Source organism: Maylandia zebra, linkage group LG3, assembly GCF_041146795.1.
Source record: "Maylandia zebra isolate NMK-2024a linkage group LG3, Mzebra_GT3a, whole genome shotgun sequence".
In the NCBI taxonomy this organism is placed as follows: Eukaryota; Metazoa; Chordata; class Actinopteri; order Cichliformes; family Cichlidae; genus Maylandia; species Maylandia zebra.
In genome coordinates, this window is record NC_135169.1 from 52123237 (window position 1) to 52146524 (window position 23288).

At 56.6% G+C, this 23288-nt stretch overlaps 15 non-coding genes and 1 pseudogene across 15 annotated transcripts; all 16 read left to right on the top strand.

Annotated features, from left to right (window-relative positions):
• Window positions 1-232: 232 nt before the first annotated feature.
• LOC143417359 (5S ribosomal RNA) lies at window positions 233-351 on the top strand. The gene has a single exon (XR_013097580.1). It is a non-coding gene; the product is annotated as a 5S ribosomal RNA (ribosomal RNA).
• A 1056-nt stretch (window positions 352-1407) lies between these two features.
• LOC143417458 (5S ribosomal RNA) lies at window positions 1408-1526 on the top strand. Its single transcript, XR_013097679.1, has one exon. It is a non-coding gene; the product is annotated as a 5S ribosomal RNA (ribosomal RNA).
• Window positions 1527-2621: 1095 nt separating this feature from the next.
• LOC143417425 (5S ribosomal RNA) lies at window positions 2622-2740 on the top strand. Its single transcript, XR_013097646.1, has one exon. It is a non-coding gene; the product is annotated as a 5S ribosomal RNA (ribosomal RNA).
• Window positions 2741-4508: 1768 nt separating this feature from the next.
• On the top strand, window positions 4509-4627 carry LOC143417196 (5S ribosomal RNA). The gene has a single exon (XR_013097413.1). It is a non-coding gene; the product is annotated as a 5S ribosomal RNA (ribosomal RNA).
• Window positions 4628-5996: 1369 nt separating this feature from the next.
• LOC143417219 (5S ribosomal RNA) lies at window positions 5997-6115 on the top strand. The gene has a single exon (XR_013097436.1). It is a non-coding gene; the product is annotated as a 5S ribosomal RNA (ribosomal RNA).
• Window positions 6116-7209: 1094 nt separating this feature from the next.
• On the top strand, window positions 7210-7328 carry LOC143417340 (5S ribosomal RNA). Its single transcript, XR_013097561.1, has one exon. It is a non-coding gene; the product is annotated as a 5S ribosomal RNA (ribosomal RNA).
• A 1836-nt stretch (window positions 7329-9164) lies between these two features.
• LOC143417220 (5S ribosomal RNA) lies at window positions 9165-9283 on the top strand. Its single transcript, XR_013097437.1, has one exon. It is a non-coding gene; the product is annotated as a 5S ribosomal RNA (ribosomal RNA).
• A 703-nt stretch (window positions 9284-9986) lies between these two features.
• LOC143417579 (5S ribosomal RNA) lies at window positions 9987-10105 on the top strand (annotated as a pseudogene).
• Window positions 10106-11474: 1369 nt separating this feature from the next.
• LOC143417221 (5S ribosomal RNA) lies at window positions 11475-11593 on the top strand. The gene has a single exon (XR_013097438.1). It is a non-coding gene; the product is annotated as a 5S ribosomal RNA (ribosomal RNA).
• Window positions 11594-12449: 856 nt separating this feature from the next.
• Window positions 12450-12568, top strand: LOC143417180 (5S ribosomal RNA). The gene has a single exon (XR_013097397.1). It is a non-coding gene; the product is annotated as a 5S ribosomal RNA (ribosomal RNA).
• Window positions 12569-13232: 664 nt separating this feature from the next.
• LOC143417738 (5S ribosomal RNA) lies at window positions 13233-13351 on the top strand. The gene has a single exon (XR_013097886.1). It is a non-coding gene; the product is annotated as a 5S ribosomal RNA (ribosomal RNA).
• A 1611-nt stretch (window positions 13352-14962) lies between these two features.
• LOC143417837 (5S ribosomal RNA) lies at window positions 14963-15081 on the top strand. The gene has a single exon (XR_013097984.1). It is a non-coding gene; the product is annotated as a 5S ribosomal RNA (ribosomal RNA).
• Window positions 15082-17546: 2465 nt separating this feature from the next.
• Window positions 17547-17665, top strand: LOC143417998 (5S ribosomal RNA). The gene has a single exon (XR_013098146.1). It is a non-coding gene; the product is annotated as a 5S ribosomal RNA (ribosomal RNA).
• Window positions 17666-19070: 1405 nt separating this feature from the next.
• On the top strand, window positions 19071-19189 carry LOC143417360 (5S ribosomal RNA). The gene has a single exon (XR_013097581.1). It is a non-coding gene; the product is annotated as a 5S ribosomal RNA (ribosomal RNA).
• Window positions 19190-20716: 1527 nt separating this feature from the next.
• LOC143417739 (5S ribosomal RNA) lies at window positions 20717-20835 on the top strand. The gene has a single exon (XR_013097887.1). It is a non-coding gene; the product is annotated as a 5S ribosomal RNA (ribosomal RNA).
• A 1444-nt stretch (window positions 20836-22279) lies between these two features.
• On the top strand, window positions 22280-22398 carry LOC143417362 (5S ribosomal RNA). Its single transcript, XR_013097583.1, has one exon. It is a non-coding gene; the product is annotated as a 5S ribosomal RNA (ribosomal RNA).
• The last annotated feature ends 890 nt before the right edge of the window (window positions 22399-23288 follow it).

The following is a 23288-nucleotide window of genomic DNA, read 5'->3' on the forward strand; positions in this document are numbered from 1 at the left end:
GGCCCTGTGCTGCTAGCTGTGGCCATGTACAACACACCAGGCCCTGTTCTGGTTCCTGAGGCCATCTTCAACAATCCAGGGCCTGTGCTGTTGGATAAATGCTAAACTGAGCCTTTGGGTTAGGGTATTATGCAAACATGCAGGTATGGTTATAGGATTGTCTTCGTAACTTCAGGTACTTGCCACCTAATTACTTGAATCCATAAATTGAGACATTGTGCTGGAGCCAGCAGCTTACGGCCATACCACCCTGAGCACGCCTGACCTCGTCTGATCTCGGAAGCTAAGCAGGGCTGGGCTTGGTTAGTACTTGGATGGGAGACTTCCTTGGAATACCTGGTGCTGTAAGCCTTTCATTTTCATGTCATTGAACCGCTTTTGATCCAGAGAAGGGGTGTATTAAAAGACCAAAAGCAGCTGCCCATTAATGAGGGCACATTAACGACATTGCTTTTGGCTGTTTTCCAATGTCTTGTGCTGCTAGCTGATGCCACCTACACCACACCAGGGCCTGAGTGACCGGCTGGGGTCACTTACACCACATCAGGGCCTTTGGCTGCTGGCTGAGGCCACTTACACCACACCAGGGCCTGTGGCTGCTGGCTGAGGCCACCTACACCACACCAGGGCCTTAGTTGCTATTGAGGCCAATTACACCACACCAGGGTCTGTGGCTCTTGCTCAGGCCACTTTCACCACACCAGGGCCTGTGGCTGCTGGCTGAGGCCACTTACACCACACCAGGGCATTAGTTGCTATTGAGGCCACTTACACCACACCAGCGCCTGTGGCTGCTGGCTGAGGCCACCTACACCACACCAGGGCATTAGTTGCTATTTAGGCCACTTACACCACACCAGGGCCTGTGGCACTGGCTGAGGCCACTTACACCACACCAGGGCCTGTGGCTCTGGCTGAGGCCACTTACACCACACCAGGGCCTGTGGCTGCTGGCTGAGGCCACTTACACCACACCAGGGCCTGTGGCTGCTGGCTGAGGCCACTTACACCACACCAGGGCCTGTGGCTGCTGGCTGAGGCCACTTACACCACACCAGTGCCTGTGGCTTCTGGCTGAGGCCACTTACACCACACCAGGGCCTGTGGCTCTTGCTCAGGCCACTCACATCACACCAGGCCCTGCGCTTCTGGCCGAGGCCATCTTCACCAAACCAGGCCCTGTGCTGCTAGCTGTGGCCATGTACAACACACCAGGCCCTGTGCTGGTTCCTGAGGCCATCTTCAACAATCCAGGGCCTGTGCTGTTAGATAAATGCTAAACTGAGCCTTTGGGTTAGGGTATTATGCAAACATGCAGGTATGGTTAAAGGATTGTCTTCGTAACTTCAGGTACTTGCCACCTAATCAGTTGAATCCATAAATTGAGACATTGTGCTGGGGCCAGCAGCTTACGGCCATACCACCCTGAGCACGCCCGACCTCGTCTGATCTCGGAAGCTAAGCAGGGCTGGGCTTGGTTAGTACTTGGATGGGAGACTGCCTGGCAATACCTGGTGCTGTAAGCCTTTCATTTTCATGTCATTGAACCGCTTTTGATCCAGAGAAGGGGTGTATTAAAAGACCAAAAGCAGCTGCCCATTAATGAGGGCACATTAACGACATTGCTTTTGGCTGTTTTCCAATGTCTTGTGCTGCTAGCTGATGCCACCTACACCACACCAGGGCCTGAGTGACCGGCTGGGGCCACTTACACCACATCAGGGCCTGTGGCTGCTGGCTGAGGCCACTTACACCACACCAGGGCCTGTGGCTGCTGGCTGAGGCCACCTACACCACACCAGGGCCTTAGTTGCTATTGAGGCCAATTACACAACACCAGGGCCTGTGGCTCTTGCTCAGGCCACTTACACAACACCAGGGCCTGTGGCTGCTGGATGAGGCCACTTACACCACACCAGGGCATTAGTTGCTATTGAGGCCACTTACACCACACCAGGGCCTGTGGCTGCTGGCTGAGGCCACCTACACCACACCAGGGCATTAGTTGCTATTGAGGCCAATTACACCACACCAGGGTCTGTGGCTCTTGCTCAGGCCACTTACACCACACCAGGGCCTGTGGCACTGGCTGAGGCCACTTACACCACACCAGGACCTGTGGCTCTGGCTGAGGCCACTTACACCACACCAGGGCCTGTGGCTACTGGCTGAGGCCACTTACACCACACCAGGGCCTGTGGCTGCTGGCTGAGGCCACTTACACCACACCAGGGCCTGTGGCTGCTGGCTGAGGCCACTTACACCACACCAGTGCCTGTGGCTTCTGGCTGAGGCCACTTACACCACACCAGGGCCTGTGGCTCTTGCTCAGGCCACTCACATCACACCATGCCCTGCGCTTCTGGCCGAGGCCATCTTCACCAAACCAAGCCCTGTGCTGCTAGCTGTGGCCATGTACAACACACCAGGCCCTGTGCTGGTTCCTGAGGCCATCTTCAACAATCCAGGGCCTGTGCTGTTAGATAAATGCTAAACTGAGCCTTTGGGTTAGGGTATTATGCAAACATGCAGGTATGGTTAAAGGATTGTCTTCGTAACTTCAGGTACTTGCCACCTAATCAGTTGAATCCATAAATTGAGGAATTGTGCTGGGGCCAGCAGCTTACGGCCATACCACCCTGAGCACGCCCGACCTCGTCTGATCTCGGAAGCTAAGCAGGGCTGGGCTTGGTTAGTACTTGGATGGGAGACTACCTGGGAATACCTGGTGCTGTAAGCCTTTCATTTTCATGTCATTGAACCGCTTTTGATCCAGAGAAGGGGTGTATTAAAAGACCAAAAGCAGCTGCCCATTAATGAGGGCACATTAACGACATTGCTTTTGGCTCTTTTCCAATGTCTTGTGCTGCTAGCTGATGCCACCTACACCACACCAGGGCCTGAGTGACCGGCTGGGGCCACTTACACCACATCAGGGCCTGTGGCTGCTGGCTGAGGCCACTTACACCACACCAGGGCCTGTGGCTGCTGGCTGAGGCCACTTACACCACACCAGGGCATTAGTTGCTATTGAGGCCAATTACACCACACCAGGGTCTGTGGCTCTTGCTCAGGCCACTTACACCACACCAGGGCCTGTGGCACTGGCTGAGGCCACTTACACCACACCAGGGCCTGTGGCTGCTGGCTGAGGCCACCTACACCACACCAGGGCATTAGTTGCTATTGAGGCCAATTACACCACACCAGGGTCTGTGACTCTTGCTCAGGCCACTTAGACCACACCAGGGCCTGTGGCACTGGCTGAGGCCACTTACACCACACCAGGGCCTGTGGCTGCTGGCTGAGGCCACTTACACCACACCAGGGCCTGTGGCTCTGGCTGAGGTCACTTACACCACACCAGGGCCTGTGGCTGCTGGCTGAGGGCACTTACAACACACCAGTGCCTGTGGCTTCTGGCTGAGGCCACTTACACCACACCAGGGCCTGTGGCTCTTGCTCAGGCCACTTACACCACACCAGGGCCTGTGGCTGCTGGCTGAGGCCACTTACACCACACCAGGGCCTGTGGCTGCTGGCTGAGGCCACTTACACCACACCAGGGCCTGTGGCTGCTGGCTGAGGGCACTTACACCACACCAGTGCCTGTGGCTGCTGGCTGAGGTCACTTACACCACACCAGGGCATTAGTTGCTATTGAGGCCAATTACACCACACCAGGGTCTGTGACTCTTGCTCAGGCCACTTACACCACACCAGGGCCTGTGGCTGCTGGCTGAGGCCACTTACACCACACCAGGGCCTGTGGCTGCTGGCTGAGGCCACTTACACCACACCAGGGCCTGTGGCTGCTGGCTGAGGTCACTTACACCACACCAGGGCATTAGTTGCTATTGAGGCCAATTACACCACACCAGGGTCTGTGACTCTTGCTCAGGCCACTTACACCACACCAGGGCCTGTGGCACTGGCTGAGTCCACTTACACCACACCAGGGCCTGTGGCTGCTGGCTGAGTCCACTTACACCACACCAGGGCCTGTGGCTGCTGGCTGAGGTCACTTACACCACACCAGGGCCTGTGGCTGCTGGCTGAGGGCACTTACACCACACCAGTGCCTGTGGCTTCTGGCTGAGGCCACTTACACCACACCAGGGCCTGTGGCTGCTGGCTGAGGCCACTTACACCGCACAAGGGCCTGTGGCTGCTGGCTGAGGCCACCTACACCACACCAGGGCCTGTGGCTCTTGCTCAGGCCACTCATATCACACCAGACCCTGTGCTTCTGGCCGAGGCCATCTTCACCAAACCTGGCCCTGTGCTGCTAGCTGTGGCCATGTACAACACACCAGGCCCTGTGCTGGTTCCAGAGGCCATCTTCAACAATCCAGGGCCTGTGCTGTTAGATAAATGCCAAACTGAGCCTTTGGGTTATGGTATTATGCAAACATGCATGTATGGTTATAGGATTGTCTTCGTAACTTCAGGTACTTGCCACCTAATCAGTTGAATCCATAAATTGAGACATTGTGCTGGCGCCAGCAGCTTACGGCCATACCACCCTGAGCACGCCTGACCTCGTCTGATCTCGGAAGCTAAGCAGGGCTGGGCTTGGTTAGTACTTGGATGGGAGACTGCCTGGGAATACCTGGTGCTGTAAGCCTTTCATTTTCATGTCATTGAACCGCTTTTGATCCAGAGAAGGGGTGTATTAAAAGACCAAAAGCAGCTGCCCATTAATGAGGGCACATTAACGACATTGCTTTTGGCTGTTTTCCAATGTCTTGTGCTGCTAGCTGATGCCACCTACACCACACCAGGGCCTGAGTGACCGGCTGGGGCCACTTACACCACATCAGGGCCTGTGGCTCTGGCTGAGGCCACTTACACCACACCAGGGCCTGTGGCTGCTGGCTGAGGCCACTTACACCACACCAGGGCCTGTGGCTGCTGGCTGAGGCCACCTACACCACACCAGGGCCTTAGTTGCTATTGAGGCCACTTACACCACACCAGGGCCTGTGGCTGCTGGCTGAGGCCACATACACCACACCAGGGCCTTAGTTGCTATTGAGGCCAATTACACCACACCAGGGCCTGTGGCTCTTGCTCAGGCCACTTACACCACACCAGGGCCTGTGGCTGCTGGCTGAGGCCACTTACACCACACCAGGGCCTGTGGCTGCTGGCTGAGGCCACTTACACCACACCACGGCCTTAGTTGCTATTGAGGCCACTTACACCACACCAGGGCCTGTGGCTGCTGGCTGAGGCCACATACACCACACCACGGCCTTATTTGCTTCTGAGGCCACTTACACCACACCAGGGCCTGTGGCTGCTGGCTGAGGCCACATACACCACACCAGGGCCTTAGTTGCTATTGAGGCCACTTACACCACACCAGGGCCTGTGGCACTGGCTGAGGCCACTTACACCACACCAGGGCCTGTGGCTGCTGGCTGAGGCCACTTACACCACACCAGGGCCTGTGGCTGCTGGATGAGGTGACTTACACCACACCAAGGCCTGTGGCTGCTGGCTGAGGCCACTTACACCACACCAGGGCCTTAGTTGCTATTGAGGCCACTTACACCACACCAGGGCCTGTGGCTGCTGGCTGAGGCCACTTACACCACACCAGGGCCTGTGGCTGCTGGCTGAGGCCACTTACTCCACACCAGGGCCTGTGGCTCTTGCTCAGGCCACTTACACCACACCAGGGCCTGTGGCTCTTGCTCAGGCCACTCATATCACACCAGGCCCTGTGCTTCTGGCCGAGGCCATCTTCACCAAACCAGGCCCTGTGCTGCTAGCTGTGGCCATGTACAACACACCAGGCCCTGTTCTGGTTCCTGAGGCCATCTTCAACAATCCAGGGCCTGTGCTGTTGGATAAATGCTAAACTGAGCCTTTGGGTTAGGGTATTATGCAAACATGCAGGTATGGTTATAGGATTGTCTTTGTAACTTCAGGTACTTGCCACCTAATCAGTTGAATCCATAAATTGAGACATTGTGCTGGGGCCAGCAGCTTACGGCCATACCACCCTGAGCACGCCCGACCTCGTCTGATCTCGGAAGCTAAGCAGGGCTGGGCTTGGTTAGTACTTGGATGGGAGACTGCCTGGGAATACCTCGTGCTGTAAGCCTTTCTTTTTCATGTCATTGAACCGCTTTTGATCCAGAGAAGGGGTGTATTAAAAGACCAAAAGCAGCTGCCCATTAATGAGGGCACATTAACGACATTGCTTTTGGCTGTTTTCCAATGTCTTGTGCTGCTAGCTGATGCCACCTACACCACACCAGGGCCTGAGTGACCGGCTGGGGCCACTTACACCACATCAGGGCCTGTGGCTGCTGGCTGAGGCCACTTACACCACACCAGGGCCTGTGGCTGCTGGCTGAGGCCACTTACACCACACAAGGGCCTGTGGCTGCTGGCTGAGGCCACCTACACCACACCAGGGCCTGTGGCTTCTGGCTGAGGCCACTTACACCACACCAGGGCCTGTGGCTCTTGCTCAGGCCACTCATATCACACCAGACCCTGTGCTTCTGGCCAAGGCCATCTTCACCAAACCTGGCCCTGTGCTGCTGGCTGAGGCCACTTACACCACACCAGGGCCTTATTTACTTCTGAGGCCACTTACACCACACCAGGGCCTGTGGCTGCTGGCTGAGGCCACATACACAACACCAGGGCCTTAGTTGCTATTGAGGCCAATTACACCACACCAGGGCCTGTGGCACTGGCTGAGACCACTTACACCACACCAGGGCCTTAGTTGCTATTGAGGCCAATTACACCACACCAGGGCCTGTGGCACTGGCTGAGGCCACTTACACCACACCAGGGCCTGTGGCTGCTGGCTGAGGGCACTTACACCACACCAGGGCCTGTGGCTGCTGGCTGAGGCCACTTACACCACACCAGGGCCTGTGGCTCTTGCTCAGGCCACTCATATCACACCAGACCCTGTGCTTCTGGCCGAGGCCATCTTCACCCAACCAGGCCCTGTGCTGCTAGCTGTGGCCATGTACAACACACCAGGCCCTGTGCTGGTTCCAGAGGCCATCTTCAACAATCCAGGGCCTGTGCTGTTGGATAAATGCCAAACTGAGCCTTTGGGTTAGGGTATTATGCAAACATGCAGTTATGGTTATAGGATTGTCTTCGTAACTTCAGGTACTTGCCACCTAATCACTTGAATCCATAAATTGAGACATTGTGCTGGGGCCAGCAGCTTACGGCCATACCACCCTGAGCACGCCCGACCTCGTCTGATCTCGGAAGCTAAGCAGGGCTGGGCTTGGTTAGTGCTTGGATGGGAGACTGCCTGGGAATACCTGGTGCTGTAAGCCTTTCATTTTCATGTCATTGAACTGCTTTTGATCCAGAGAAGGGGTGTATTAAAAGACCAAAAGCAGCTGCCCATTAATGAGGGCACATTAACGACACTGCTTTTGGCTGTTTTCCAATGTCTTGTGCTGCTAGCTGATGCCACCTACACCACACCAGGGCCTGAGTGACCGGCTGGGGCCACTTACACCACATCAGGGCCTGTGGCTCTGGCTGAGGCCACTTACACCACACCAGGGCCTGTGGCTGCTGGATGAGGCGACTTACACCACACCAAGGCCTGTGGCTGCTGGCTGAGGCCACTTACACCACACCAGGGCCTTAGTTGTTATTGAGGCCACTTACACCACACCAGGGCCTGTGGCTCTGGCTGAGGCCACTTACACCACACCACGGCCTTATTTGCTTCTGAGGCCACTTACACCACACCAGGGCCTGTGGCTGCTGGCTGAGGCCACCTACACCACACCAGGGCCTTAGTTGCTATTGAGGCCACCTACACCACACCAGGGCCTGTGGCTGCTGGCTGAGGCCACTTACACCACACCAGGGCATTAGTTGCTATTGAGGCCACTTACACCACACCAGGGCCTGTGGCACTGGCTGAGGCCACTTACACCACACCAGGGCCTGTGGCTGCTGGCTGAGGCCACCTACACAACACCAGGGCATTAGTTGCTATTGAGGCCAATTACACCACACCAGGGTCTGTGACTCTTGCTCAGGCCACTTACACCACACCAGGGCCTGTGGCACTGGCTGAGGCCACTTACACCACACCAGGGCCTGTGGCTGCTGGCTGAGGCCACCTACACCACACCAGGGCATTAGTTGCTATTGAGGCCAATTACACCACACCAGGGTCTGTGGCTCTTGCTCAGGCCACTTACACCACACCAGGGCCTGTGGCACTGGCTGAGGCCACTTACACCACACCAGGGCCTGTGGCTGCTGGCTGAGGCCACTTACACCACACCAGGGCCTGTGGCTGCTGGCTGAGGCCACCTACACCACACCAGGGCCTTAGTTGCTATTGAGGCCAATTACACCACACCAGGGTCTGTGGCTCTTGGTCAGGCCACTTACACCACACCAGGGCCTGTGGCTGCTGGCTGAGGCCACTTACACCACATCAGGGCATTAGTTGCTATTGAGGCCACTTACACCACACCAGGGCCTGTGGCTGCTGGCTGAGGCCACCTACACCACACCAGGGCATTAGTTGCTATTGAGGCCAATTACACCACACCAGGGTCTGTGGCTCTTGCTCAGGCCACTTACACCACACCAGGGCCTGTGGCACTGGCTGAGGCCACTTACACCACACCAGGGCCTGTGGCTCTGGCTGAGGCCACTTACACCACACCAGGACCTGTGGCTGCTGGCTGAGGCCACTTACACCACACCAGGGCCTGTGGCTGCTGGCTGAGGTCACTTACACCACACCAGGGCCTGTGGCTGCTGGCTGAGGCCACTTACACCACACCAGTGCCTGTGGCTTCTGGCTGAGGCCACTTACACCACACCAGGGCCTGTGGCTCTTGTTCAGGCCACTCATATCACACCAGACCCTGTGCTTCTGGCCGAGGCCATCTTCACCAAACCTGGCCCTGTGCTGCTTGCTGTGACCATGTACAACACACCAGGCCCTGTGCTGGTTGCAGAGGCCATGTTCAACAATCCAGGGCCTGTGCTGTTAGATAAATGCCAAACTGAGCCTTTGGGTTAGGGTATTATGCAAACATGCAGGTATGGTTATAGGATTGTCTTCGTAACTTCAGGTACTTGCCACCTAATCAGTTGAATCCATAAATTGAGACATTGTGCTGGGGCCAGCAGCTTACGGCCATACCACCCTGAGCACGCCCGACCTCGTCTGATCTCGGAAGCTAAGCAGGGCTGGGCTTGGTTAGTACTTGGATGGGAGACTGCCTGGGAATACCTCGTGCTGTAAGCCTTTCTTTTTCATGTCATTGAACCGCTTTTGATCCAGAGAAGGGGTGTATTAAAAGACCAAAAGCAGCTGCCCATTGATGAGGGCACATTAACGACATTGCTTTTGGCTGTTTTCCAATGTCTTGTGCTGCTAGCTGATGCCACCTACACCACACCAGGGCCTGAGTGACCGGCTGGGGCCACTTACACCACATCAGGGCCTGTGGCTCTGGCTGAGGCCACTTACACCACACCAGGGCCTGTGGCTGCTGGCTGAGGCCACTTACACCACACCAGGGCTGTGGCTGCTGGCTGAGGCCACTTACACCACACCAGGGCCTGTGGCTGCTGGCTGAGGCCACTTACACCACACCAGGGCCTGTGGCTGCTGGCTGAGGCCACTTACACCACACCAGGGCCTGTGGCTCTTGCTCAGGCCACTCATATCACACCAGGCCCTGTGCTTCTGGCCGAGGCCATCTTCACCAAACCAGGCCCTGTGCTGCTAGCTGTGGCCATGTACAACACACCAGGCCCTGTTCTGGTTCCTGAGGCCATCTTCAACAATCCAGGGCCTGTGCTGTTGGATAAATGCCAAACTGAGCCTTTGGGTTAGGGTATTATGCAAACATGCAGGTATGGTTAAAGGATTGTCTTCGTAACTTCAGGTACTTGCCACCTAATCACTTGAATCCATAAATTGAGACATTGTGCTGGGGCCAGCAGCTTACGGCCATACCACCCTGGGCACGCCCGACCTCGTCTGATCTCAGAAGCTAAGCAGGGCTGGGCTTGGTTAGTACTTGGATGGGAGACTTCCTTGCACTACCTGGTGCTGTAAGCCTTTCATTTTCATGTCATTGAACCGCTTTTGATCCAGAGAAGGGGTGTATTAAAAGACCAAAAGCAGCTGCCCATTAATGAGGGCACATTAACGACATTGCTTTTGGCTCTTTTCCAATGTCTTGTGCTGCTAGCTGATGCCACCTACACCACACCAGGGCCTGAGTGACCGGCTGGGGCCACTTACACCACATCAGGGCCTGTGGCTCTGGCTGAGGCCACTTACACCACACCAGGGCCTGTGGCTGCTGGCTGAGGCCACTTACACCACACCAGGGCCTTAGTTGCTATTGAGGCCAATTACACCACACCAGGGTCTGTAGCTCTTGCTCAGGCCACTTACACCACACCAGGGCCTGTGGCTGCTGGCTGAGGCCACTTACACCACACCAGGGCCTGTGGCTGCTGGCTGAGGCCACTTACACCACACCAGGGCCTGTGGCTGCTGGCTGAGGCCACTTACACCACACAAGGGCCTGTGGCTGCTGGCTGAGGCCACCTACACCACACCAGGGCCTGTGGCTTCTGGCTGAGGCCACTTACACCACACCAGGGCCTGTGGCTCTTGCTCAGGCCACTCATATCACACCAGACCCTGTGCTTCTGGCCAAGGCCATCTTCACCAAACCTGGCCCTGTGCTGCTGGCTGAGGCCACTTACACCACACCAGGGCCTTATTTACTTCTGAGGCCACTTACACCACACCAGGGCCTGTGGCTGCTGGCTGAGGCCACATACACAACACCAGGGCCTTAGTTGCTATTGAGGCCAATTACACCACACCAGGGCCTGTGGCACTGGCTGAGACCACTTACACCACACCAGGGCCTTAGTTGCTATTGAGGCCACTTACACCACACCAGGGCCTGTGGCTGCTGGCTGTGGCCATGTACACCACACAAGGGCCTGTGGCTGCTGGCTGAGGCCACATACACCACACCAGGGCCTTAGTTGCTATTGAGGCCAATTACACCACACCAGGGCCTGTGGCTGCTGGCTGAGGGGACTTACACCACACCAGGGCCTGTGGCTGCTGGCTGAGGCCACTTACACCACACCAGGGCCTGTGGCTCTTGCTCAGGCCACTCATATCACACCAGACCCTGTGCTTCTGGCCGAGGCCATCTTCACCCAACCAGGCCCTGTGCTGCTAGCTGTGGCCATGTACAACACACCAGGCCCTGTGCTGGTTCCAGAGGCCATCTTCAACAATCCAGGGCCTGTGCTGTTGGATAAATGCCAAACTGAGCCTTTGGGTTAGGGTATTATGCAAACATGCAGTTATGGTTATAGGATTGTCTTCGTAACTTCAGGTACTTGCCACCTAATCACTTGAATCCATAAATTGAGACATTGTGCTGGGGCCAGCAGCTTACGGCCATACCACCCTGAGCACGCCCGACCTCGTCTGATCTCGGAAGCTAAGCAGGGCTGGGCTTGGTTAGTACTTGGATGGGAGACTGCCTGGGAATACCTCGTGCTGTAAGCCTTTCTTTTTCATGTCATTGAACCGCTTTTGATCCAGAGAAGGGGTGTATTAAAAGACCAAAAGCAGCTGCCCATTAATGAGGGCACATTAACGACACTGCTTTTGGCTGTTTTCCAATGTCTTGTGCTGCTAGCTGATGCCACCTACACCACACCAGGGCCTGAGTGACCGGCTGGGGCCACTTACACCACATCAGGGCCTGTGGCTCTGGCTGAGGCCACTTACACCACACCAGGGCCTATGGCTGCTGGATGAGGCGACTTACACCACACCAAGGCCTGTGGCTTCTGGCTGAGGCCACTTACACCACACCAGGGCCTTAGTTGTTATTGAGGCCACTTACACCACACCAAGGCCTGTGGCTCTGGCTGAGGCCACTTACACCACACCACGGCCTTATTTGCTTCTGAGGCCACTTACACCACACAAGGGCCTGTGGCTGCTGGCTGAGGCCACATACACCACACCAGGGCCTTAGTTGCTATTGAGGCCAATTACACCACACCAGGGCCTGTGGCTCTTGCTCAGGCCACTTACACCACACCAGGGCCTGTGGCTCTTGCTCAGGCCACTCATATCACACCAGGCCCTGTGCTTCTGGCCGAGGCCATCTTCACCAAACCAGGCCCTGTTCTGCTAGCTGTGGCCATGTACAACACACCAGGCCCTGTTCTGGTTCCTGAGGCCATCTTCAACAATCCAGGGCCTGTGCTGTTGGATAAATGCTAAACTGAGCCTTTGGGTTAGGGTATTATGCAAACATGCAGGTATGGTTATAGGATTGTCTTCGTAACTTCAGGTACTTGCCACCTAATCACTTGAATCCATAAATTGAGACATTGTGCTGGGGCCAGCAGCTTACGGCCATACCACCCTGAGCACGCCCGACCTCGTCTGATCTCGGAAGCTAAGCAGGGCTGGGCTTGGTTAGTACTTGGATGGGAGACTACCTGGGAATACCTCGTGCTGTAAGCCTTTCTTTTTCATGTCATTGAACCGCTTTTGATCCAGAGAAGGGGTGTATTAAAAGACCAAAAGCAGCTGCCCATTAATGAGGGCACATTAACGACATTGCTTTTGGCTCTTTTCCAATGTCTTGTGCTGCTAGCTGATGCCACCTACACCACACCAGGGCCTGAGTGACCGGCTGGGGCCACTTACACCACATCAGGGCCTGTGGCTCTGGCTGAGGCCACTTACACCACACCAGGGCCTGTGGCTGCTGGCTGAGGCCACTTACACCACACCAGGGCCTGTGGCTGCTGGCTGAGGCCACTTACACCACACCAGGGCCTGTGGCTGCTGGCTGAGGCCAATTACACCACACCAGGGCCTGTGGCTCTTGCTCAGGCCACTCATATCACACCAGACCCTGTGCTTCTGGCCGAGGCCATCTTCACCAAACCTGGCCCTGTGCTGCTTGCTGTGGCCATGTACAACACACCAGGGCCTGTGCTGGTTCCAGAGGCCATCTTCAACAATCCAGGGCCTGTGCTGTTAGATAAATGCCAAACTGAGCCTTTGGGTTAGGGTATTATGCAAACATGCAGGTATGGTTATAGGATTGTCTTCGTAACTTCAGGTACTTGCCACCTAATCACTTGAATCCATAAATTGAGACATTGTGCTGGGGCCAGCAGCTTACGGCCATACCACCCTGAGCACGCCCGACCTCGTCTGATCTCGGAAGCTAAGCAGGGCTGGGCTTGGTTAGTACTTGGATGGGAGACTGCCTGGGAATACCTGGTGCTGTAAGCCTTTCATTTTCATGTCATTGAACCGCTTTTGATCCAGAGAAGGGGTGTATTAAAAGACCAAAAGCAGCTGCCCATTAATGAGGGCACATTAACGACATTGCTTTTGGCTCTTTTCCAATGTCTTGTGCTGCTAGCTGATGCCACCTACACCACACCAGGGCCTGAGTGACCGGCTGGGGCCACTTACACCACATCAGGGCCTGTGGCTCTGGCTGAGGCCACTTACACCACACCAGGGCCTGTGGCTGCTGGCTGAGGCCACCTACACCACACCAGGGCCTGTGGCTGCTGGCTCAGGCCACTTACACCACACCAGGGCCTGTGGCTGCTGGCTGAGGCCACTTACACCACACCAGGGCCTGTGGCTGCTGGCTGAGGCCACTTACACCACACCAGTGCCTGTGGCTGCTGGCTGAGGCCACTTACACCACACCAGGGCATTAGTTGCTATTGAGGCCCCTTACACCACACCAGGGTCTGTGGCTCTTGCTCAGGCCACTTACACCACACCAGGGCCTGTGGCACTGGCTGAGGCCACTTACACTACACCAGGGCCTGTGGCTCTGGCTGAGGCCACTTACACCACACCAGGGCCTGAGTGACCGGCTGGGGCCACTTACACCACATCAGGGCCTGTGGCTGCTGGCTGAGGCCACTTACACCACACCAGGGCCTGTGGCTGCTGGCTGAGGGCACTTACACCACACCAGTGCCTGTGGCTGCTGGCTGAGGTCACTTACACCACACCAGGGCATTAGTTGCTATTGAGGCCAATTACACCACACCAGGGTCTGTGACTCTTGCTCAGGCCACTTACACCACACCAGGGCCTGTGGCTGCTGGCTGAGGCCACTTACACCACACCAGGGCCTGTGGCTGCTGGCTGAGGCCACTTACACCACACCAGGGCCTGTGGCTGCTGGCTGAGGTCACTTACACCACACCAGGGCATTAGTTGCTATTGAGGCCAATTACACCACACCAGGGTCTGTGACTCTTGCTCAGGCCACTTACACCACACCAGGGCCTGTGGCACTGGCTGAGTCCACTTACACCACACCAGGGCCTGTGGCTGCTGGCTGAGGCCACTTACACCACACCAGGGCCTGTGGCTGCTGGCTGAGGTCACTTACACCACACCAGGGCCTGTGGCTGCTGGCTGAGGGCACTTACACCACACCAGTGCCTGTGGCTTCTGGCTGAGGCCACTTACACCACACCAGGGCCTGTGGCTGCTGGCTGAGGCCACTTACACCACACAAGGGCCTGTGGCTGCTGGCTGAGGCCACCTACACCACACCAGGGCCTGTGGCTCTTGCTCAGGCCACTCATATCACACCAGACCCTGTGCTTCTGGCCGAGGCCATCTTCACCAAACCTGGCCCTGTGCTGCTTGCTGTGGCCATGTACAACACACCAGGCCCTGTGCTGGTTCCAGAGGCCATCTTCAACAATCCAGGGCCTGTGCTGTTAGATAAATGCCAAACTGAGCCTTTGGGTTATGGTATTATGCAAACATGCATGTATGGTTATAGGATTGTCTTCGTAACTTCAGGTACTTGCCACCTAATCAGTTGAATCCATAAATTGAGACATTGTGCTGGGGCCAGCAGCTTACGGCCATACCACCCTGAGCACTCCCGACCTCGTCTGATCTCGGAAGCTAAGCAGGGCTGGGCTTGGTTAGTACTTGGATGGGAGACTGCCTGGGAATACCTGGTGCTGTAAGCCTTTCATTTTCATGTCATTGAACCGCTTTTGATCCAGAGAAGGGGTGTATTAAAAGACCAAAAGCAGCTGCCCATTAATGAGGGCACATTAACGACATTGCTTTTGGCTGTTTTCCAATGTCTTGTGCTGCTAGCTGATGCCACCTACACCACACCAGGGCCTGAGTGACCGGCTGGGGCCACTTACACCACATCAGGGCCTGTGGCTCTGGCTGAGGCCACTTACACCACACCAGGGCCTGTGGCTGCTGGCTGAGGCCACTTACACCACACCAGGGCCTGTGGCTGCTGGCTGAGGCCACCTACACCACACCAGGGCCTTATTTGCTTCTGAGGCCACTTACACCACACCAGGGCCTGTGGCTGCTGGCTGAGGCCACATACACCACACCAGGGCCTTAGTTGCTATTGAGGCCAATTACACCACACCAGGGCCTGTGGCTCTTGCTCAGGCCACTTACACCACACCAGGGCCTGTGGCTGCTGGCTGAGGCCACTTACACCACACCAGGGCCTGTGGCTGCTGGCTGAGGCCACTTACACCACACCACGGCCTTAGTTGCTATTGAGGCCACTTACACCACACCAGGGCCTGTGGCTGCTGGCTGAGGCCACATACACCACACCACGGCCTTATTTGCTTCTGAGGCCACTTACACCACACCAGGGCCTGTGGCTGCTGGCTGAGGCCACATACACCACACCAGGGCCTTAGTTGCTATTGAGGCCACTTACTCCACACCAGGGCCTGTGGCACTGGCTGAGGCCACTTACACCACACCAGGGCCTTAGTTGCTATTGAGGCCAATTACACCACACCAGGGTCTGTGGCTCTTGCTCAGGCCACTTACACCACACCAGGGCCTGTGGCTGCTGGCTGAGGCCACTTACACCACACCAGGGCATTAGTTGCTATTGAGGCCACTTACACCACACCAGGGCCTGTGGCTGCTGGCTGAGGCCACCTACACCACACCAGGGCATTAGTTGCTATTGAGGCCAATTACACCACACCAGGGTCTGTGGCTCTTGCTCAGGCCACTTACACCACACCAGGGCCTGTGGCACTGGCTGAGGCCACTTACACCACACCAGGGCCTGTGGCTCTGGCTGAGGCCACTTACACCACACCAGGGCCTGTGGCTGCTGGCTGAGGCCACTTACACCACACCAGGGCCTGTGGCTGCTGGCTCAGGCCACTTACACCACACCAGGGCATTAGTTGCTATTGAGGCCAATTACACCACACCAGGGTCTGTGACTCTTGCTCAGGCCACTTACACCACACCAGGGCCTGTGGCACTGGCTGAGTCCACTTACACCACACCAGGGCCTGTGGCTGCTGGCTGAGGCCACTTACACCACACCAGGGCCTGTGGCTGCTGGCTGAGGGCACTTACACCACACCAGTGCCTGTGGCTTCTGGCTGAGGCCACTTACACCACACCAGGGCCTGTGGCTGCTGGCTCAGGCCACTTACACCACACCAGGGCCTGTGGCTGCTGGCTGAGGCCACTTACACCACACCAGGGCCTGTGGCTGCTGGCTGAGGCCACTTACACCACACCAGTGCCTGTGGCTGCTGGCTGAGGCCACTTACACCACACCAGGGCATTAGTTGCTATTGAGGCCCCTTACACCACACCAGGGTCTGTGGCTCTTGCTCAGGCCACTTACACCACACCAGGGCCTGTGGCACTGGCTGAGGCCACTTACACTACACCAGGGCCTGTGGCTCTGGCTGAGGCCACTTACACCACACCAGGGCCTGTGGCTGCTGGCTGAGGCCACTTACACCACACCAGGGCCTGTGGCTGCTGGCTGAGGCCACTTACACCACACCAGGGCCTGTGGCTCCTGGCTGAGGTCACATACACCACACCACGGCCTTATTTGCTTCTGAGGCCACTTACACCACACCAGGGCCTGTGGCTGCTGGCTGAGGCCACATACACCACACCAGGGCCTTAGTTGCTATTGAGGCCAATTACACCACACCAGGGCCTGTGGCTCTTGCTCAGGCCACTTACTCCACACCAGGGCCTGTGGCTCTTGCTCAGGCCACTTACTCCACACCAGGGCCTGTGGCTCTTGCTCAGGCCACTTACACCACACCAGGGCCTGTGGCTCTTGCTCAGGCCACTTACACCACACCAGGGCCTGTGGCTCTTGCTCAGGCCACTCATATCACACCAGGCCCTGTGCTTCTGGCCGAGGCCATCTTCACCAAACCAGGCCCTGTGCTGCTAGCTGTGGCCATGTACAACACACCAGGCCCTGTTCTGGTTCCTGAGGCCATCTTCAACAATCCAGGGCCTGTGCTGTTGGATAAATGCTAAACTGAGCCTTTGGGTTAGGGTATTATGCAAACATGCAGGTATGGTTATAGGATTGTCTTTGTAACTTCAGGTACTTGCCACCTAATCAGTTGAATCCATAAATTGAGACATTGTGCTGGGGCCAGCAGCTTACGGCCATACCACCCTGAGCACGCCCGACCTCGTCTGATCTCGGAAGCTAAGCAGGGCTGGGCTTGGTTAGTACTTGGATGGGAGACTTCCTTGGAATACCTGGTGCTGTAAGCCTTTCATTTTCATGTCATTGAACCGCTTTTGATCCAGAGAAGGGGTGTATTAAAAGACCAAAAGCAGCTGCCCATTAATGAGGGCACATTAACGACATTGCTTTTGGCTCTTTTCCAATGTCTTGTGCTGCTAGCTGATGCCACCTACACCACACCAGGGCCTGAGTGACCGGCTGGGGCCACTTACACCACACCAGGGCCTGTGGCTGCTGGCTGAGGCCACTTACACCACACCAGGGCATTAGTTGCTATTGAGGCCACTTACACCACACCAGGGCCTGTGGCACTGGCTGAGGCCACTTACACCACACCAGGGCCTGTGGCTGCTGGCTGAGGCCACCTACACCACACCAGGGCATTAGTTGCTATTGAGGCCAATTACACCACACCAGGGTCTGTGACTCTTGCTCAGGCCACTTACACCACACCAGGGCCTGTGGCACTGGCTGAGGCCACTTACACCACACCAGGGCCTGTGGCTGCTGGCTGAGGCCACCTACACCACACCAGGGCATTAGTTGCTATTGAGGCCAATTACACCACACCAGGGTCTGTGGCTCTTGCTCAGGCCACTTACACCACACCAGGGCCTGTGGCACTGGCTGAGGCCACTTACACCACACCAGGGCCTGTGGCTGCTGGCTGAGGCCACTTACACCACACCAGTGCATTAGTTGCTATTGAGGCCAAATACACCACACAAGGGTCTGTGACTCTTGCTCAGGCCACTTACACCACACCAGGGCCTGTGGCTGCTGGCTGAGGCCACTTACACCACACCAGGGCCTGTGGCTGCTGGCTGAGGCCACTTACACCACACCAGGGCCTGTGGCTGCTGGCTGAGGCCACTTACACCACACCAGTGCCTGTGGCTTCTGGCTGAGGTGACTTACACCACACCAAGGCCTGTGGCTGCTGGCTGAGGCCACTTACACCACACCAGGGCCTTAGTTGCTATTGAGGCCACTTACACCACACCAGGGCCTGTGGCTCCTGGCTGAGGCCACATACACCACACCACGGCCTTATTTGCTTCTGAGGCCACTTACACCACACCAGGGCCTTAGTTGCTATTGAGGCCAATTACACCACACCAGGGCCTGTGGCTCTTGCTCAGGCCACTCATATCACACCAGGCCCTGTGCTTCTGGCCGAGGCCATCTTCACCAAACCAGGCCCTGTGCTGCTAGCTGTGGCCATGTACAACACACCAGGCCCTGTTCTGGTTCCTGAGGCCATCTTCAACAATCCAGGGCCTGTGCTGTTGGATAAATGCTAAACTGAGCCTTTGGGTTAGGGTATTATGCAAACATGCAGGTATGGTTATAGGATTGTCTTCGTAACTTCAGGTACTTGCCACCTAATCACTTGAATCCATAAATTGAGACATTGTGCTGGGGCCAGCAGCTTACGGCCATACCACCCTGAGCACGCCTGACCTCGTCTGATCTCGGAAGCTAAGCAGGGCTGGGCTTGGTTAGTACTTGGATGGGAGACTTCCTTGGAATACCTGGTGCTGTAAGCCTTTCATTTTCATGTCATTGAACCGCTTTTGATCCAGAGAAGGGGTGTATTAAAAGACCAAAAGCAGCTGCCCATTAATGAGGGCACATTAACGACATTGCTTTTGGCTCTTTTCCAATGTCTTGTGCTGCTAGCTGATGCCACTTACACCACACCAGGGCCTGAGTGACCGGCTGGGGCCACTTACACCACATCAGGGCCTGTGGTTGCTGGCTGAGGCCACTTACACCACACCAGGGCCTGTGGCTGCTGGCTGAGGCCACCTACACCACACCAGGGCATTAGTTGCTATTGAGGCCAATTACACCACACCAGGGTCTGTGGCTCTTGCTCAGGCCACTTACACCACACCAGGGCCTGTGGCACTGGCTGAGGCCACTTACACCACACCAGGGCCTGTGGCTGCTGGATGAGGCGACTTACACCACACCAAGGCCTGTGGCTGCTGGATGAGGCCACTTACACCACACCAGGGCCTTAGTTGCTATTGAGGCCACTTACACCACACCAGGGCCTGTGGCTCTGGCTTAGGCCACTTACACCACACCACGGCCTTATTTGCTTCTGAGGCCACTTACACCACACCAGGGCCTGTGGCTGCTGGCTGAGGCCACTTACACCACACCAGGGCCTGTGGCTGCTGGCTGAGGCCACTTACACCACACCAGGGCATTAGTTGCTATTGAGGCCAATTACACCACACCAGGGTCTGTGGCTCTTGCTCAGGCCACTTACACCACACCAGGGCCTGTGGCACTGGCTGAGGCCATTTACACCACACCAGGGCCTGTGGCTGCTGGCTGAGGCCACTTACACCACACCAGTGCCTGTGGCTGCTGGATGAGGCGACTTACACCACACCAAGGCCTGTGGCTGCTGGATGAGGCGACTTACACCACACCAAGGCCTGTGGCTGCTGGCTGAGGCCACTTACACCACACCAGGGCCTTAGTTGCTATTGAGGCCACTTACACCACACCAGGGCCTGTGGCTGCTGGCTGTGGCCATGTACACCACACCAGGGCCTGTGGCTGCTGGCTGAGGCCACTTACACCACACCAGGGCCTTAGTTGCTATTGAGGCCAATTACACCACACCAGGGCCTGTGGCACTGGCTGAGGCCACTTACACCACACCAGGGCCTGTGGCTGCTGGCTGAGGCCACTTACACCACACCAGGGCCTGTGGCTGCTGGCTGAGGCCACTTACACCACACCAGGGCCTGTGGCTCTGGCTCAGGCCACTCATATCACACCAGACCCTGTGCTTCTGGCCGAGGCCATCTTCACCCAACCAGGCCCTGTGCTGCTAGCTGTGGCCATGTACAACACACCAGGCCCTGTGCTGGTTCCAGAGGCCATCTTCAACAATCCAGGGCCTGTGCTGTTGGATAAATGCCAAACTGAGCCTTTGGGTTAGGGTATTATGCAAACATGCAGTTATGGTTATAGGATTGTCTTCGTAACTTCAGGTACTTGCCACCTAATCACTTGAATCCATAAATTGAGACATTGTGCTGGGGCCAGCAGCTTACGGCCATACCACCCTGAGCACGCCCGACCTCGTCTGATCTCGGAAGCTAAGCAGGGCTGGGCTTGGTTAGTACTTGGATGGGAGACTGCCTGGGAATACCTGGTGCTGTAAGCCTTTCATTTTCATGTCATTGAACTGCTTTTGATCCAGAGAAGGGGTGTATTAAAAGACCAAAAGCAGCTGCCCATTAATGAGGGCACATTAACGACACTGCTTTTGGCTGTTTTCCAATGTCTTGTGCTGCTAGCTGATGCCACCTACACCACACCAGGGCCTGAGTGACCGGCTGGGGCCACTTACACCACATCAGGGCCTGTGGCTCTGGCTGAGGCCACTTACACCACACCAGGGCCTGTGGCTGCTGGATGAGGCGACTTACACCACACCAAGGCCTGTGGCTGCTGGCTGAGGCCACCTACACCACACCAGGGCCTGAGTGACCGGCTGCGGCCACTTACACCACATCAGGGCCTGTGGCTGCTGGCTGAGGCCACTTACACCACACCAGGGCCTGTGGCTGCTGGCTGAGGCCACTTACACCACACCAGGGCATTAGTTGCTATTGAGGCCAATTACACCACACCAGGGCCTGTGGCTCTGGCTGAGGCCACTTACACCACACCAGGGCCTGTGGCTGCTGGATGAGGCGACTTACACCACACCAAGGCCTGTGGCTGCTGGCTGAGGCCACTTACACCACACCAGGGCCTTAGTTGCTATTGAGGCCACTTACACCACACCAGGGCCTGTGGCTGCTGGCTGAGGCCACATACACCACACCACGGCCTTATTTGCTTCTGAGGCCACTTACACCACACCAGGGCCTGTGGCTGCTGGCTGAGGCCACTTACACCACACCAGGGCCTGTGGCTGCTGGCTGAGGCCACCTACACCACACCAGGGCCTTAGTTGCTATTGAGGCCAATTACACCACACCAGGGTCTGTGGCTCTTGCTCAGGCCACTTACACCACACCAGGGCCTGTGGCTGCTGGCTGAGGCCACTTACACCACACCAGGGCATTAGTTGCTATTGAGGCCAATTACACCACACCAGGGTCTGTGGCTCTTGCTCAGGCCACTTACACCACACCAGGGCCTGTGGCTCTGGCTGAGGCCACTTACACCACACCAGGGCCTTAGTTGCTATTGAGGCCACTTACACCACACCATGGCCTGTGGCTCTGGCTGAGGCCACTTACACCACACCAGGGCCTGTGGCTCTGGCTGAGGCCACTTACACCACACCAGGGCCTTAGTTGCTATTGAGGCCAATTACACCACACCAGGGCCTGTGGCTCTTGCTCAGGCCACTCATATCACACCAGGGCCTGTGCTTCTGGCCGAGGCCATCTTCACCAAACCAGGCCCTGTTCTGGTTCCTGAGGCCATCTTCAACAATCCAGGGCCTGTGCTGTTGGATAAATGCTAAACTGAGCCTTTGGGTTAGGGTATTATGCAAACATGCAGGTATGGTTATAGGATTGTCTTCGTAACTTCAGGTACTTGCCACCTAATTACTTGAATCCATAAATTGAGACATTGTGCTGGAGCCAGCAGCTTACGGCCATACCACCCTGAGCACGCCTGACCTCGTCTGATCTCGGAAGCTAAGCAGGGCTGGGCTTGGTTAGTACTTGGATGGGAGACTTCCTTGGAATACCTGGTGCTGTAAGCCTTTCATTTTCATGTCATTGAACCGCTTTTGATCCAGAGAAGGGGTGTATTAAAAGACCAAAAGCAGCTGCCCATTAATGAGGGCACATTAACGACATTGCTTTTGGCTCTTTTCCAATGTCTTGTGCTGCTAGCTGATGCCACTTACACCACACCAGGGCCTGAGTGACCGGCTGGGGCCACTTACACCACATCAGGGCCTGTGGTTGCTGGCTGAGGCCACTTACACCACACCAGGGCCTGTGGCTGCTGGCTGAGGCCACCTACACCACACCAGGGCATTAGTTGCTATTGAGGCCAATTACACCACACCAGGGTCTGTGGCTCTTGCTCAGGCCACTTACACCACACCAGGGCCTGTGGCACTGGCTGAGGCCACTTACACCACACCAGGGCCTGTGGCTGCTGGATGAGGCGACTTACACCACACCAAGGCCTGTGGCTGCTGGATGAGGCCACTTACACCACACCAGGGCCTTAGTTGCTATTGAGGCCACTTACACCACACCAGGGCCTGTGGCTCTGGCTTAGGCCACTTACACCACACCACGGCCTTATTTGCTTCTGAGGCCACTTACACCACACCAGGGCCTGTGGCTGCTGGCTGAGGCCACTTACACCACACCAGGGCCTGTGGCTGCTGGCTGAGGCCACTTACACCACACCAGGGCATTAGTTGCTATTGAGGCCAATTACACCACACCAGGGTCTGTGGCTCTTGCTCAGGCCACTTACACCACACCAGGGCCTGTGGCACTGGCTGAGGCCACTTACACCACACCAGGGCCTGTGGCTGCTGGCTGAGGCCACTTACACCACACCAGTGCCTGTGGCTGCTGGATGAGGCGACTTACACCACACCAAGGCCTGTGGCTGCTGGATGAGGCGACT